We start from the raw sequence: 17,994 nt of genomic DNA on the forward strand, positions 1-17,994 counted from the left end.
TAACTTGGTTATATTTTCAAGAGGTGTGCCCCAGGGAAGTGTGTTGGGACCAGTTGTGTTTTGTATATAAACAAGTGAACTGTCGTACATCTTATATAATCATGGTGTTAGTTTCAAACTCTTTCCTGTTGATACACAGTTTTATTTGACATTTAATGATGTTGCTGACATAGAAGATAGAAGGAAAACTGAATGTTGTTATGAATGACATCAAGTTATGGATGGAAATGAAACGGTTAAAGTTGAAAGATGATAAGACTGAGTGTCTGGTTGTGAAAAAATAGGTGGTCTTAGAAGACTGGGTTATATTCAGAGCCTTATGATTAATGGCACTTCAGTGACTGTAAGCAAATCTGTGAAGGATTTGGGTGTCATGTTGGACGACAATCTTTCATTCATGGAGCCAATTAACAAAGTTACCAAGACACTTGGATACCATTTAAGGAACATCTCTTTTATAAGGAAATAGTTGGATGAGGCGTTAATGAGAATGCTAATTCAGAACTATGTTGTTAGCAGACTTGCAATTCAATCTATTATGGCCTCCCTAATTATCAATTGCGGAAAATGCAACCGATTTTTAATAGAGCAGCTAGACTTGTTAACTGAATATCTCCTGGAGACAGAATAACGCCTGTTCTGGGGAATTACATTGGCTGCGCTGCCAAGTAAAGTGAGGATTGGGTTTAGATTGTGTGTTGGTGACTCAAGCATTGCAGTATGAAAAGCCAGGATATGTCCACCGACTGCATAGATTTCAAGCGGCTTCAGTTGTATACCTCTGAGACGACATAACACTGAACATCAAAGATTAGAGGAACCGTTATGTTCAGTGGGCTGCCTCAAGAGATTAGATCGTCGGACAACGTTGCTTCATTCAAGAGGAAACTAAAGGCTTACTTATTCAACGTCTGCTATACTATTGATGAAAATAGTGAAATTCTAGTCTAGTGTGATGTAGCGTTCTGGGGTGGAGTAGGGCCTTTGAATGTCCTTCAACAATAAAAGATTTTTTCACCTATGCGTTTCGGGTAGTTCATACGAGTGTATGTGTAATGAAACTGGACATGAAGCACTATGCATATATTATTTATATAATGCTTAGCATAGGGTATCAATTTAATTAAGTCGCCTTATGTATATGTACGTATATAATACTACTATGTGTATAAATAGCATACACATACGTAATTTTATATATATATAATATATATATATAGATATAATATATATATATATATATATAGTATATATATATATATATATATATTTATATTTATATATACATATATATATAGTAATAAATATATATTATATATAATTATACATAACATATATTTATATATACTATATATATATATATATATTATATATATATGCGCACGCTCATTTTTATGCACGATATATACGTGGCACATGAGAAGGCAAATGTTCTTATGAGCTCTAAATACAGTTTTTATTGGTCTTGGTGTTCGTTTCCTCTACACGTGACTCAGTCATATGTAAATATAAGATTCTGAAAATGTGTATTTACGGAACTCCTGTAAATACGTTCAGCATTTCGACCTCCTTTGATATTTGTATGTTTTGGTTTGAGTGACGTAAATTGTTGGCACGAAAAATGGTTACTGTAGGAACCAATCAGTTAATCTTATTCAAAAAGAAAATTTATTTGAATGTTTTGATATAAACAATGTTAACCTTTTATGTATCATTGAAGTATAAAATGAAAATTTATTGGAATGTTTTGGTGTAAATAACGTTAGCCCTTTATGTATCATTGAAGTATAAGTTGAATATCTGGGACATGCTGTAAAATCTACTTCTTTGAATTGCAAGGAGATATTTGATATTTTCTATATGACTTGTAAACGACAGGCCTGTAAATCTAATTTCGTCCACGCTTGTTTTTAATTAAGTTCTTTCTCTTTTCTGTATTTGATTGTTTTGTAAGTTTGTGATTATCGTACATTTGAAGCAATGACTGTAGTCTCTCTGAAAGTCAGTCCTCTCTCTCTCTCTCTCTCTCTCTCTCTCTCTCTCTCTCTCTCCTTTTTATTCCTGACTTTAATTTTAGACTCACAAGACAACATTGTTATACCCTGACAATCACGCACTATGGATTTCCTATTACTTATGCAGTAAACATCACCTGAGGTCACGACCCTTAGTGGCCAAAGGGAAACCTGTGGAGCTTAACACTAGTGCCAGTGTGTCTCTCATCGGCGAATTTGTCGTTATTTTCGTCGAAATCATCACCCGAACGCTATGTTTGGAGGCCTACGGGTTGTCTCGTTAAATCAGGTGAAGTGCCAGATTTATGACAGAAGGACGCGTAAAAGTGTCAGTGTGGATGTCCGCTTCTTGTTTACTCTGTTTCAGGAACATTCTTGCCTGAGGTTTGTATTGGCTGGTTTTAGTCGCCGGTAGTCTAGGAATATTGCTTTCATTATTGTTTTCTTCTGTATGTTATGGAGCTAAGGGATACATGAACGTGTTTGTTTCGTAGCATTTCTGGATATTGTATTGGGTTGATTAAGAAGCTCTTGTATTATTAACTTCCGTTCTTAGTTCTTGAGGTGTGTAGTATAAATAATTCTGTTATTTTGTACTTATGGTTCACATTTTTATTTCATAGATCATATCATGTCATAATAGTAAAAACAAAGAAAAATTCTTTTCATGAACTAGAAACTTTCCCAATATATATTTCTATTGTTATAATAAATGTTATATATTTCACTGTTAATAAAACGTATCTGTTTAGAAAAAAGGTCCTATAAATTTTTTTTATTTATAATAATTTTGAATACGATCAACAACAGCATTATAAACTTTGAGCGTTATCATCAAGCTTTCGCGTCATCCTAGACAATTACATGCACTTGCCCACGGAAAAACTTAGAACGTCTAGTTTTATCTTTCAATTTGATCTTACGAGACTTAAAATACTTGTATTTATCTCCTTTGAAATTGTTATTGCCTGTAAATGACATTCCCACAGAGCATCTGATTAGATCTATGATATACTGTAGTGTCTATTCGTTAAACGCTTATTTCATCCAGTTCTGAGATGGCGAACGAGACGCAGTACCTTGGTGGAATTCTGGGTTGTTCATAGAACTTTCCCGCGATCTTCGTGGTTACCTTCAACCTTGTAAGGGAGATCTCGAAAGTTATCTTTTCAGTGTATTCAGTACACACGCACACACAGACACACACACATATATATATATATATATATATATATTATTTTATATATATATATTATATATATGCTATATATATATATTATGTGTATATATATATATATATATAATATATATATATATATATATAGATATATATATTGCTACTATTACTTTTTTGACTGAGAGAGAGAGAGAGAGAGAGAGACGAGAGAGAGAGAGAAGACATAGAGAGAGAGAGAGAGAGGAGAATAAAATAGCTAAAAAAAGATCGAACGACGGTCTGAGGATGAGATGGCATATTTTACGAATGAGAAATCGTTATTTAAATCAGAGAGAACGCTACAGCTTGGTAATAAAACAAAATGATAAAAAAAATACACGTTTCAGCCTCTTCAGAAATTGCTGAATTTTTACTGGCATTATTATCTCAGAGAGAGAGAGGAGAGAGATGGCGAGAGAGAGAGAGAGATGAGAGAGAGAGAGAGAGAGAGAGAGAGAGAGAGAGAGAGAGAGAGAGAGAGAGAGAGTTGCTCTGACAGTGACCTCAGTGTTGCGGGCTTTGAAAATAGCAATCTTAGGCTGTGAAAAAATCGTAGTTGCAATTTTACTTTGATTTTCGGTAACTTGAAGCCAATATGATCTATTCAGATACATTTTCATTCATTTCGGCTTCAATTACAGGGAGCGTGTTGCTGTCGCTTCTCAGGTGTTATCAACCTGGTTAGAAAGATGTTCATAGGAACGAATGTACGAGAGCGTGTCTTTGATTGCTTGCGTCCAAGTATTCGAGTAAACGAGTAGCAGTCCTCTTTGGACAACTGAGGTCGCCTGATAAAATTAACCCAGTACCTGGCACATTCACCAGACAGTCTTTGTTTGGTTAGTTAGGTTTTGCTTTTGAAACCTAATTTTCTGTGCATTGTATAGTGTCTATTTTGGAAATCAGCTTAAATCTCTCTCTCTCTCTCTCTCTCTCTCTCTCTCTCTCTCTAAAGGAACACTGCTTCTACATAACATTGATTTTTGGTTTTTAAAATTCTAGAACCGTAAGCTGCATCTTTTTAATTTTCATTTTGGAATCTACTCATGAGATTTGTTTAAAACCATTTTTGAGTTTTGCATAATTTCTTCCTTTCAAAACTTAATTTTGCGTCTTATGTCTATTTTTATTTTTAAACAGCCCCCTTCTTCTTTCGACACACCTATTGGATGATAGGGTTTCTGTTGATGGGTACTTTTAAAAATGGATTTGAATATACTTCTTCAAAGACGTTACTTTTACCAAGAGCTCATCGAGGTCATTAGTTCTTTGCAGAGGATTAAACTGTTGACAAACAACGTTCCCTGGGGAACGGCTGTGGAGATGTTAACGAACTAGATGTGTGAGTCTTGCTTAGTAACAGTTGCTGTGTAGTTTAGTGTGTCCAAAGATCAAAAGCATTGGCTTTCAACTTAGTCGTCTTGGTATATCTGTTAAGCCTTTTGACATATTTAGCACTTGACAGCTTCAGATTATACTGAGCAGTTTATTGTCAATCGGGAAGTGTTTTAGTATTGGTTGGTTGATTTATGGTTCATTTGCTCAGTTTTAGTTACAGCCCTCCACAGGGATGATTCCCTCTCTGGCTGGCCCTTATACGTTTTCTAAGTAAGTCGCCTCAGTGGCCTGATCGGTATGGTCTTGGCCTGCCACCTCGGTGACCGCGAGTTTGATTCTCTGGCATTCCATTGAGGAGTGAGAGATGTGTATTTCTGGTGATAGAAGTTCACTCTCGACATGGTCCCGTTGCTGAATAACCACTGGTTCCATGCAACGTGAAAACGCCATACAAATAAACAAAATGTAAGTAAGTCGCTTCTTAAATTTGATCATTTTCTTGTAGTGTTTCCTCATCAGTATCGTAGCTCCTGCAGAATATCAGTCTTTAGTTCTTTTTTTAAATTTGCTTTCTTCATGTATGATTTTCACTTCAGTCGGTATTTTGTTGTATAGTCTTCGTGTGCAATGTTCAAGTGCTCTCTCACCTGACTTACAATTTGTTCTTGGTTCAAATAGCCTATATGCTTCACGTGCATGTCTGATGACAATATGCATTTCAGGCCTAAAGAAACTTAAGCAGTTTCTTATATATATTTTAGCGCTTTAAAGACTGTAAGAAGTATTTTGGTGCAAGATAGACTTGGTAATTGAATCATGGCTGTAATGACATCCAATTTCTAAGTAGACATACCACAGCCTTTACTAATTTGCTCCAGGGGAGAAGAAAATGACCACAAAGAAGTTGCATCAGGTACGTGATACCTGTAAAAGAAGTAAAGAGCGGCGACCTTGTGACTAAGAGTTGAAACCACTCCAAGTTGGATGTGAGAGGCGGGTCACTGAATAGAAGGAAACATTTCAGTTCAATTCTTAAGGACCATTGTTTTTGGAAGGTACAACACGTAACGTTGAATTGCCCCACTACAGTTCGTTCACTTTAATAGTGATTAAAGTGAGTGAGCATTTCATTCATTCTGGCATTCGAAAAATCATTCTTTGAATGTCTGCTCGGGGGAGAGCATATAGGCACACAAGCCTGACTCCCTTTCTAAAAAAATAATAAATAAATAAAATGAATACATAAATAAAAATAAAAAATAATAAAAAAAAAAATTTTCCCTCAACTTGATCCCTTATATTTTTACTGTTCTTTTCTGCTACTCTGTAATGCTGTGTGTTCTAATGTTTTCATGAACCTTCCAGAGTGCCTTTCATCTGATATTTGCTTTTAATTGATCCCTGGAAAAATTCAGATGGCTCTTTTTGATACGGACAACTTTTGCACTCTGTGAATTTATGTTAATTTTATTTGTAACTATTTTCCTAGTTTGAAAAATATTTATGCTTTGCTTATTCATTCAGTTGGCATTTGATCTTTGCATTCTATTTCCTTCGTTTCACATAAACGAATAAAGACTTTCTCCTTTATTTACAAAACTTTAACATTGCAGTCGAAATGTTTTTTTTTTTTTTTTTTTTTTTTTTTTTTTTTTTTTTTTTTTTTTTTTTTTTTTTTTTTTTTTTTTGCTAGATCGCCTTCCGGCCTCATCCCACGTCTTATGAGAAATCCGCGTGTAAGGTCGACGACGGTTTTCAGCTAAGCTTTCTAATCGAGCGGCAGTTCTGGTCGATTCCCGAGTCTCTTAAGAACTTGGAAAGTTTTAACTTGTTCGGGTTTTAGGATTAGGAAGTTTACATTGTTTCAAGGTAACTAAATAATTTGGCCATATATCAGTAGGTTCGCTACCGGTTTAGTCTCAGTCTGATAATCCTCTCTCTCTCTCTCTCTCTCTCTCTCTCTCTCTCTCTCTCTCTCTCTCTCTCTCTCTCTCTCTCTCTCTCTCTCTCTCTCTGTGCAAATAGATACTTAAATTCATCATTTCATTCAGAATTCATTTACGGTTCGGTTTATTTATTCCTTATTTTGATTTTTTGAAATTATGTTTTATTGGTAGACCGAGTAGGACACATCAAATTCTAGAAGTGACAGAGTAGAGAAAGAATCTTCATAACGTCCTTATGATCTTTGGTGACGACCAGCCTTTCAAAAAGAGAAAGGGGATATTCGGTAATTCAGCCAGAAGTAGGAAAGTATGATTCACATAATATACCTTCGGAAGGATGCGGTTTGAAGGCCATGGGAAATCTGGACACGTCAATTTAGCCTTAGGGGTGAATTTCCTTTCGTATTTCCTTTCTTCCCTCCAGCCATCTTTCCTAATCGTCATTCTGGGAAGAAGAACATTTTTGCTCGAAGTTCAGTTTCTTGAAGGACCGTATTTTCGACCCGTGAGAACATAATGAGTTGAGGTTAACACTAGAAAGAAAAGGGGTGAAAGCAATTTACATAATGCTTTACAGCTCATTTATGTTTTATTTTTTTTTCTTCCCTGATGCCATTATATCATTATTTAACTGCACTACTCTATCAAGGATGTGAGTATTGTTTGTGAAGAGATAGTCTAACGTAATTTTCACTTCATTTGAGCGTCAAATAACGCACGCAAGAGCATCATATATATGATTATAAAAAGGGAGGACCTCGGCTACGTAGGTAATCCCTGGTGGAACCAATCACCAATTACCAGCTGTTTCTCTCTCTCTCTCTCTCTCTCTCTCTCTCTCTCTCTCTCTCTCTCTCTCTCTGGCGCCTTCTTTCGTCGACTCTCCAGCTGTTCCAAGAGTTGGCATCACCGCGTGTAAATAGAGTCGGTGTGAGGCGGTACTTCCTTAGTAACGCCGTGACGAACAGCAGCTCACCTGAAAGGGGAACGTGACTCGTAATTGGTAGAATTGGGGGAAGTTTGGAGGGATGTAGGGAGAGGGAATGGCTGTGGTGGAGGGGGAAGTTGGTGGTGGTGGGTGGGTGGGTTTTAGGGGGGTGATGCAGAAAAAAAAATGATTAGGAGACTCGACTCCATGTTGTGAAGGTTGACAGACGGTGAGGAGATAGAGAGAGAGAGAGAGAGAGGGGAAAGTGGGGAGTCGGGGTAGTGACTCAACATTTGCTTTCGTTCTCTCCCCTCCAAGTGGGAATAAGAACACTTGTGCTGAATTTTCGATTTGGACGGGGAATATGTAATGACGTTTTCGGTTCATGGTGACTTGCTGAAGTCCTGTCACGTGGAAAAAGTTTAATTTTTATGGAAAGTATTCACTTGTGTGGAAAAATATTCGTTTCTTTTTCATTCAAAATAAAATTACTCTAAAAATTTTCCAATCTTTTCATTGGTCAGAATCTCGGGCAGCGAGCGATATGTTGGTTGGTGCGTTATTGGTCTGATCTTCGAATTGATTAAGACATTTTTAGCAATCAATTGACCGAGGTTCAATGAAGATCCTTGGTGCTCTGTAGCGAGGTAAGTGACAGGCAGAAATCGAAGGAGGATTTCATGACACGTCAATGGTGCATGCAGTGGACTAACAGATTTAATCAGATGGCACGGTGCATATTAATTACCTGACGGAGCAGAATCTTGGAAAGAGGCTTTCGCCCTTTACCTGATTAGCTCCTTGATTTCAGGTGTCCAAATATCGGACATTTATGCGAGGACACGGATCCGCTTTCGTCTCCAGGATGTTCTGTGCGTCGGAGAAAGACTTTGATGACTGCAATGTTTATTGCCCCCCAACCAAAGGATTTAACTTCATCTCGTCCAGTCAGCATTAGAATCCAAGACTGTCACTTTGGTTTGTGTATTTCGAGGAAAATCGGCAGCTTTGCTTTGAAAGTCCGCCTTCTTTGTGGCTATGAGGGAGGTATCCTGTGAAATCAGTTTATACGTCTTGGTTTTTATTGCAGTAATGCCGGCGGTTATAGTAATAGCAAGAGTTGCAATAACATTAATACCAACAGCGAAGAAAAATAAAAAAATTGATATATAACAAATTTTTAAATATATTTTCACAACTGCAACCTTCTGTTATGATGATATTTGTACCGGTAATAGCGCTTCGATTGCGTTAATGATGACAATGATAGCAATAGTATTATTTGTAATTTCGATAACATTGAAACTAGTAATGATGGGAACATAAGATTTGGACATAAAACCCAGATTTTATATTTTTACTGAATCAGCATTAGAGACAAAAGTGAAATAGTGGTAGTTGAAATATATTATTTTCACAACTGCTACCTTCAATGTTGATGATAATGACAATAACCATGATACCATTTGAGGCTCTAAAATGCGCCTGGATTATCATACTGGAGTGTCTGTTGATTATCATATTGGAGTATCTGTTAATTATTATATCGGAGTGTCTGTTAATTATATTGGAGGATCTGTTAATTATCATATTGGAGTGTTTGTTAATTATCATATTGGAGTGTCTGTTAATTATCATATCGGAGTGTCTGTTAATTATATTGGACGATCTGTTAATTATATATTGGAGTATCTGTTAATTATCATATTGGAGTGTCTGTTAATTATCATATTGGAGTGTCTGTTAATTATCCATATTGGAGTGTCTGTTAACGATTTCTTCCCATCGTTTGAAACAAAAGAAAGCCGAAACGGTGTCACGTCCTTTGGTTTGTCACTCTGGGCTACACTCAACGTCCAGCCGGGGTTCGACGGAATCGCTTTTGTTCGGAGCAGAAAATCGACACGTACTTCAGTGAGGTCGTTTAGTACAAAAAACTCTTCTCACAGACGAGTTTCTCTCTCTCTCTCTCTCTCTCTCTCTCTCTCTCTCTCTCTCTCTCTCTGTGTTGTTATAATGAAGATCATTAGTAGAAGCTGTAACAGTGAAAATAGAAAATATAATCTTTGAGGTTCTCATTATAAGGCTATAGCTACTAACGCGTACATTTTTGTGTATTTTGTACCTTAAATCTTTCCTAATTGATGATGACAACGTTCCTTGAAATTGAATAATTAGTAATGACGAAAGGACTATCGCTACAATATTTGATACAAAATTGTAAAACACACTGGTCTTTTATTTGTTGAGAAATGTTTTCTAAACTTTCCTGGATAGCGGGTTTTAATCGTGCAGGTTACCGAAGGCTAAATTGCTTACTAAGGTTTTTCTCGATTAGCTGTGGAGAATTTAACCGTATCAAATGGACTGTGATGTAAGCTTACAGATATGTACACATCACGTTTAGCTGTAGGCAATTATATATATATATATATATATATGATATATATATATATATATGTGTGTGTGTGTGTGTGTGTGTGTATGTGTGGTGTTGTAATATTGTATTTTTTTTATTTTTCCCAAGTTGTCGATCTATTTTTTACTCATGCTCAGGAATATTGTACGCTATGTGCTTGTTATGTGTCGTTGTTATTGTTTTATTGGTAACTTTTGTTAGTGTGTAAATTTTGTTTTGTTATTTATGAATTGATTGTTGCCAGTAGTTTACGAAGAAAAGAATTCATTATGATGTCCTTGCGTGAAAGGGGAGACTGCTGTGGAGATCTCTTACTACTTTCAAGACTATATATGTAACTGTAACCCCCACCCCCCTTTTGTTTTTGTAAAAATTGAAATGGTCAGGAGGGAAGAAATCTCTTAGGCTCGCAGAATTAATTTATCACTGTAGCTGGAAGGTTGTGGATGTGATAATTTGACAGCTGTTCCCCATTTTCCTCTTATCGATTACAATAAATAACTCGCGGAAGGTCCATCTCATAGGTTGGTCCATCAGTTCTTCATGGGTCAGTGATAAAACACACACACACACACACATATATATATATATATATATATATATTATATATAGATATAATATATATATATAGATATATAATATATTATACTATATAATGTATGTAAGTATGTGTTTTTTGTTTGTATGTATGTATATAGGTGTTATGTACATGAAAAATAAAGTATATGTATGTATGATTGTCGTGCAAATCCATTCATCGTTAGGGGCTAGTGTCTATGTAAGCATATCTTTGTCACTGTCATTGCTTAGGCCCAATTGAATCCCAGCTGTAAGTAAGATAAGAATGCGATTTGTTTATCTCCTGTGAGTACGTACCAGCGTTTCAGACATATATGGGTAATGTCAGTCCTTGTAAAAATGGTGCCGATAAGAAATGAAATGTTAGAGATAGGATCTCAGCTTTATTTGAACAGTATCCGTAAAATGGTGATCCTTGTTCTTTTGTCTGTTTCTATCCTGTTATAATTTTTTTTTAATTAGTTCCTCTACGCTATTAATTCTAGAATACATCGTTAATTATGAAGTATATATATATAATATATATATATATATAATATATTATATATCTATATATATATATATATATATTATGTATATATATATTAATATAATATATTATTATATAATTATTATTATATAATATAATATATATATATATTATATTATATATATATATTATATATTATAATAATATGTATCTTATATATATATATATATATATATATTTATATATATATAATTATAATATATATAAATATTTATAATCTATATATATATATATATATAATTAATATATATATATTATATTAATATAGATATATATATATATATATATAATTTTTATATAATAATATATTATATTATGTATATATTTATATATATTATATATAATATATATCATATATATATATATATATATATATTATATATATATATAAATATAATAATATTATAATATATAATATATATCTATATATATATATATATATGTATATATATATATATATATATATATATATATATATATAATGTGTGTTTATATATTCTTTTAAGGAATGCTCCAGGTATCAGTAACGGAAACTATATAAATCATTATCGTTGATCTAGTTTTGTCAGATTTTTAATAATAATTTTTCAATACAAGAATATATTTCTGTTATTTGGGCTATCATATTACTATATAAATAAAATTGCTTTCAATGCTTTATCAAGATTTTGCCCTTTTAATTACTAGTCACACTGATAATCCTTAGTAATGAGAATACTACTGCCCCTTAGTAACAGTGTTGCGAGGAAGTGTTACATCAGTGTCTCTTTATTATGATTGCTGGCATGCAGTCGATTCCGCGAACTCCGGGCTGTTTCCTGAATGAACGAGGGCGCCTGCGCAGGCTTTGTAAATCATGTCATGATTGGCTGTCTTTTGAAATGAGAAGGAACGTATTGTCTTGATTTTTGTTGGCATGTGAGTATGAGTGTACCGAATGATATATAGTAAATATATATATATATATATATATATATATATATATATTATATATATATTATATATATATATATATATATATATGAACAAAGTTACAGCCAGAAGGAAAATTGAAAGCATCTCCAGTTTTTCAATTTTTCTTCGTGGCTGTAACTTTGTTCGTATAACTATCACGATTTTATTTCTTGGTAATATATATATATATATATATATATATATATATATATATATATATATATAATATATATATATATATATATATATATATATAATTTATATATTTGAAATGTGGATATGTATGTGTAGGAGTGATTGTTGGTTAGTTATTCCCTAATGATAAGGGTCTGTTACGCTCTTTACTTTGTAGATTGTTCTTCGCTGTGTTTGTAAGTAGCAGCGGACGCGTTACTTGTGGAAAGGAAATTAGATTATGGACTGTACCTTCGGAAATGAACGGTGACACCTACTGGCCAACAGTACCAGCAGAGTTGTCGTGGCCAGTCCCTACAGGTGTTTATAAATGTATATGTCGTCCTTGGATTGACAGGCTGACAGAAATGAATGCGGCTTCGAAGGAAATGAATATTCGAATACCCAATGCCATTTGTTTTGTTTACAAAGCTTTGTATTCAGTTTCCTTGTCTCAGGTTCGCAGAGATGTTTCAGAATTTCAAATACCCAAATGCTTTGTTTGTTAATGATGATTTAAGTGATGTGTATGTAAACAGGAAGTACTTATTTTGCGGTTCGTTCTAGACTCTGAATTTGTCTTGGTAAGGGAGTTAAACAATGTTTAATTTAGGAACAAAATCATTTCAAGCAGATGAAGCTAAGAAATAATAATAATAATAATAATAATAATAATAATAAGGCTGATGATTCCCCGCTAGTCAGTTTCACGGACATGCAGTCATCATTCTCTGAAGACTAAACGCTTGGATTTTTTATATCTAATTTTGTGTAATGAAATTAAGGTTAAAAAAAAGGTTATACACGTATTAATCACTTCTCTTTCATGGATTTTACATTTTACCTGCTAAATGCACGCTAGAAACTTTCTAATTGGTAGATAACTCTAACAGAGAAATTATAATACTCGATACGTGATACATTATACTTTATTTTCTAAAGTTTCCGCTCTTTTCATCCTGAGAGAAATTTTGTCAAAGTTTATAATAAAAGTTCCTAAGTTTAGTTTAGGAGATTTTTCTTTTCTTTTTACCGCCGTGCTGTCGCAAGTATGTAATGATTTTAAGATTTCATATATTTATCGAATGAATATATATATATATATATATATATATATATATATATATATATATATGTGTGTGTGTGTGTGTGTGTGTGTGTGTGTGTGTGTATATATATATATATATATATATATATATATATATATATATATATATACACACAAAGAATTTTTTTCTTCATATCACCGTGATTCATATATAGTATATACATCGAGCTGGAAATGTCCTTTAATATCCAATTCGCTCTACCTCGGAATTAATATATTTTCATACATGTTAACCGAAGGGTAATTTTTTTTGTCGATAATAATTTCATCCTCGTGGGTTCGAACCAGCGCCCAGCGGACGGAGGAGAATTCAGGACTTCAGTGAAGTTATCGACGGGGACCAACAAGTGAGGTATAAGTTGATTCCGATTTCGGCCTGACAAATCACTGTCGAGCTCAGGTATTGGTAATTAGAATCGATATATAATATATATATATATATATATATACATAATTAGAATCTATATCCAACCCCCTCTGCCATGTTAACGAAGTCGAACGTTTGCCGCACGTAGCCATATTATGAATTTTTTTTAGTCACATCACCGATGTATATATTATATATGTATGTATAATATATATATATATAGTATATATATATATATATATATATATATATATATATATATATATATACTGTAAACTTTATCACTTACACAGTTGTTCTGTGCATTAATACAATTAATAACAGGACCTCTTTGAAACGGTATAAATATCTCTCAAGAGCCCATCCAGTTTAAATGAGATCCTGTTATTCCCATAGAGATTGTCAACCATTCTTTTGTATTTCTGTATCTTAATTTCTTCATTACCATGTATTAATCCCTCACATTGATGGTAATGGGATAGCGATAAAAAAAAAAGTCCTATTAACCCATCAATCTCATTCATCCATATCGGAGAGCCGATCCTTCGAGTCCTCTGACTCCGAGATCCTCAGAAGAAGCGACGGCTGAGTCAGCCTTTTCGTGAGGACTCGAGACCTCGTCGCCACTCGGAGGCACAGGAGAAGAAGGGATCCAAAACCGAAATTAGTTAGTGTCGCGCCAACCTTTGCGCTGAATGGTGGTTAGTGTGGCTCCGCTCGGCGTCTCTCTCTCTCCACCTGAGAGAGAGAGAGAGAGAGAGGGAGGAGCACATTTGTTGTATCTCTCTCACGTCTCACCTGCCCTGTGACTGGGAACTTAGCGTCTCAGTGACGTCCGAAGTGTGACTCTTCGGAAAGAAATGTGATGTGAATTGAGTCAGTTTCTGACTTCTTCGTGTTCATAGAAATTAACGATACAAAACTGTTGATCATGCGCGGATGCTTTGTGTCTTGTTGACTTATCATTTGATTATGACGTGACTTGCAGTGAGATAGTTTTTGAGTTACTCATACATCTTCCGGACTTAGATATACACACTTATAATGACCGGTTGTTTGGTGTCTCAGCGATGCCTATTCCAAAATGTGATTTTAGAGAAGGAAAAAGGACGAGCTAGTAATGGTGAACTTGAAGCCAACTGGGTGTACTACATCGTTTCTTCGTTCATGATACATGTACTTAGGACTGGAGGATGTGGTTGCAAACATGGAAGAGTTCCAGATGAGCTGTGTCCCACAGCTTCATTCCCCTCTCACATCCGCCCCCCACCCCCGAACCCTTCGTGATTTCTCTGTTTTACCGAAGATAAATGCAATTGTACCGAATAGATGTAGATATACCTCATAGGATTTTTTAATTGAATTTTTTTCATTGAAATTGGCACATTAAAGAACTTTGTCTATGAATTAGCGTTGTGATTATGGGTGTTTTAGGTTGTTTTTTTGGTCTTTTGAAGGGATTATTCACTGATATGATTGATATAATTTTATGGTCAGCTAAGGGGTGCAGTCAAGTAATGTTTGTGATAGCAGCTTTTTGTAGGTCATTTTATCCTTCCTGATGTTGTCTAGCATTGCCAGCAATATAAAAACATTTTCAGTAGTGTTTAGAAGCCTACACACAAATATACGTACATATGTATATATTTGTGTTTACATCTAATGTAATTTATATATATATACACACATATATATATACACATAAATACATATACATACACTTATACATACACAAATACCACATAAGGTAACACATATACCTACGTAAATGAGAATATATGAGAGAGAGATAGAGGCTGTCCATGCGTATATAAACAATTTTAGGCAATGTTAATTATATCAGTGCTACCTTCATTTTCAATATGACTGCAACATTATCAAATTACGAGCTATCAGAAATTATTTTCACAAAGAAAATAATTTTGCCTTTTCACAATAAAAATAATGATAGTAATAATAACAATAATAATATATTTGTAAATAAATACCTTTTGTGTTGTTTGCGTGTTTGTGTAAGAGAAATGAATTCAAATATTCTCGATATATCGCCATTTCAGTTACTTCTTTACGGAATACCCACGATCAAGGTTTACCTTGCCCACGATAACGAAGAGTAAACAAATGAATGAAAGCTATGACTTCTCTTATGAAAGACAAACACGCAATGCAGCCTTGCTTCTTTTTTTGTTATCTATTTTAATTGACCCTGAGGTCAAGTTTGATTGGCGTTGCGTTACTTCGTCCAGTGGATGCTACTATTGTGGTCATGTCTTTTGTTTGGTTGATCAATACTGAACTGGGATATTCTCTCTCTCTCTCTCTCTCTCTCTCTCTCTCTCTCTATATATATATATATATAAAGACTGGTCTTTTTCTTTATATATGTATATATATATATATATATATATATATATAGTAGATAGATAGATAGATAGATAGATAGATAGATAGATATAATGACTAGTCTTTTTCTTCTAGTAGACACCTTATTAGGAGGTTGGCATCTATAACGCTAAGAGACGCGCACACACATATACTGCACATACACATATCTATATAATATGTTTATATATATGTGTGCGTATGTAGTATAGTATATATGCGTGTGCATTTATGATAGCGTTATAGATGCCATTCCCCTAAAAAGGTGCCATTAGAGGAATAGACCAATAATTGTCACATTTACCCTTTAACAAATCGGTTGATCTAATGATGACAGGGCATGCGCAGAAAACTTCCACAACCTCAGTCTTTATGTATCTATATATATATATATATATATATATATATATATATATATATATATATATATATATGTATGTATGTATGTATGTTATGTATACATACATACCTACAGAAGGTTTATCAGCAAGCAGAACCCCTTCTCTCTTCTGTTAAATTCAGATGCATTTATCTTGTCTTTTACCATAAGAAAACAGTACGAACTCCACTTTAGTGGCCTTGAAGCCTCAAGGAGCCTTTCGATAACACCACAAGAAGCACAGGCTTTGAAAGGCATTCATGCAGTAGGAGTGGAGTGATTCCTGGAGTAGTCTGTAAAATACAAATGTTCGATAAATCACGTTCCTCGGGACATATTTTTGAAATACGGCTGAAATCTACTTACGGTATCAAACTGACGTCAAGGTAAAAGAAAAAACACATCCTCCATCGTTAATGACCTTGCCGGTTGCTTTGGGAGTTGAATAATACAATGAGGAGTTCCCAAAACCATATCCCTTGAAAAAGAGAAAACTTAGCAGCTGCTGCACGCTGTAAAATCTTCTTTTATTTGTACACGTATCAGTAAATGTGAATGCATTTCGCACCCAGGCACGGATTGGATTTCAGTGGTATTTGATTCAAAGAATAATCGATTATATTTTTAGTGTTTCTTTACAGAATATTTTCAGTGTATTCAGTAATGACATCGAAGATTTCCCTTAACTTCTTAATCATCATAGAATTGTCTTATAATTAGCAGGAACCTTTGTGACATGAGTACTTTTTGCCATCCCCTCAGCCTACATAAGTGGCCCGCTGGCGCCTTTCCCTGTTTGTTTGTTAATTCCTCTGCCTGTCGTATTATCGTATCTATACGTCATTCGAAGTTACTAGGGTTGTATCTTCAGAAGTAATTATGGATGCTGATTGGGGTGTGGCCTTGAGTTCAGAAGGGGGCTGGGGACTTCAGAACTGTCATTTGCTGCTAGGTTTCGCTGCAACACTTATGCGTATTGATTCCTTCATGGGATGGTACCAGATGTCGTACCACTTTTACGTGCATACAACATATCATCAGCCAAACACACTTATCATCTCTTTGGGGGAGAGAACTTCATCGCACCTCCATACGGGGCTCTGTGTCCAATAATTTGTGGACACTTCGATGACTGTATTTTAAATTGAACAAATTTTAATCCCAGACAGCAGAGTCATTACCAGCCACCAGTGCAATGAACTTAATCTGTAAGTTAGCATTATATGAAGGCGCTTTGTACAACCTTCCTTTAGAAGGTGCGATGGCTTGTCGGGTACTAAGAAAGATTTTGCATTCATTTAATCTAATATGACGCCGACTGTCAATTCTTGTTTACAGAAGTATGACTTTATATATTGTGATAGAAAATAATCTGGCTATTCATCCGAGCTTGGTATGCTAATGACAACCTGTAATTAAAATGAATCGGTAATTATGAGGTAGCTAGGGAAAGAGAAGGCAACCATGATTGAGAAAAAAAATTTAGTTATTACTATTAAAAAGGAAATAACGTGTAATTAACGATTAACATGAAATATTAGCAGTCTGTCTGAAATATACTTATGTTCAGGATGTGCCTAAATTGCCTAAACTCTTAAGGGTATTGATAGATGCACCAATTGAAATAGGAAATGTGTATATTGTCTGAAAGTGCTAGGGA

General features: G+C 34.4%; 1 protein-coding gene across 15 annotated transcripts in view; it reads left to right on the plus strand.

Annotated features, from left to right (window-relative positions):
• Positions 1-17,994, plus strand: part of LOC135198695 (uncharacterized) — a 325,058-nt gene that overhangs the window by 223,911 nt on the left and 83,153 nt on the right. The window contains exon 1 of one of the 15 annotated variants that reach the window (XM_064226638.1): positions 14,246-14,274. The exons of the other annotated variants lie outside the window; for them this stretch is intronic. The gene's annotated coding sequence lies outside the window, so the exon portion shown is untranslated. Of the gene's footprint in view, positions 1-14,245; positions 14,275-17,994 lie in introns of those variants that run through there. 15 annotated transcript variants of the gene reach the window in all.

This window comes from Macrobrachium nipponense, chromosome 23 (assembly GCF_015104395.2).
Source record: "Macrobrachium nipponense isolate FS-2020 chromosome 23, ASM1510439v2, whole genome shotgun sequence".
Lineage (NCBI taxonomy): Eukaryota > Metazoa > Arthropoda > Malacostraca > Decapoda > Palaemonidae > Macrobrachium > Macrobrachium nipponense.